We start from the raw sequence: 603 nt of genomic DNA, 5'->3' as shown, positions 1-603 counted from the left end.
AGCTCCCACCCCAGCAGCCTGTGCACCACAAACCCCACCAGCCCAGCCCCAGGTATTGCCAGGCCCCGAAGCCAAGTCCGAAGGGAAGGGCAGCAAGCAGAGGGGAAGAGCCTGGAGCATCCCAAACCATCCCTGGAAAACCGAGGCGGCTTCTGCTGGAAAGCAGCGACTGGGGACGAGCAGAAAGCGATGGCAGGGATGGAGCTGGAAGGAGCCCTGGGGTGCCTCGGTGACCCCTGAGGGCTGGGGGCAGGACAGGGAGCGATTGCAGCGCAGTTACCCGCGGTGTCCCCTCGCCGCCGGTCACGGGCTCTCCCCTCCGGCCTCGGACGGGCCGGCAGCTCCTGTTGGGCCGCTCTCATCCGTACAGAAACCAGCCCGGAGAGGAAATGGTGAGGAGGAGTGGCCCTGGGCGGCACTTCCTTCTCGCCTGCCATGGGATGGCCGCTGCCGGCCGGGTCCGTGTCCCCCTCCCGGGCCGGCCCTCCCCGTCACGGCGGCACCGTGCGAGCGAGCACGGGCAGCGGGCTGAGCTCACCGCCCGGACAGCCCCGAGCCCGGCACAGCATCCCCACCCCCGGCACTGGCTGTGCTGAGTCACCA

At 69.7% G+C, this 603-nt stretch overlaps 1 protein-coding gene across 2 annotated transcripts in view; it reads right to left on the bottom strand.

Annotated features, from left to right (window-relative positions):
- Nucleotides 1-382, bottom strand: part of TOR4A (torsin family 4 member A) — a 7,782-nt gene extending 7,400 nt beyond the window's left edge. For both annotated transcript variants that reach the window (XR_004082050.1, XM_031059265.1), the window contains exon 1: nt 281-382. The gene's annotated coding sequence lies outside the window, so the exon portion shown is untranslated. The remainder of the gene's footprint in view (nt 1-280) is intronic.
- Nucleotides 383-603: the final 221 nt, after the last annotated feature.

The sequence above is a fragment of the Geospiza fortis genome, unplaced genomic scaffold (genome assembly GCF_000277835.1).
Source record: "Geospiza fortis unplaced genomic scaffold, GeoFor_1.0 scaffold85, whole genome shotgun sequence".
Taxonomy (NCBI): Eukaryota; Metazoa; Chordata; class Aves; order Passeriformes; family Thraupidae; genus Geospiza; species Geospiza fortis.
Note: the sequence above shows the minus strand (reverse complement) of the source record. Positions and strands in the feature narration are given on the sequence as shown.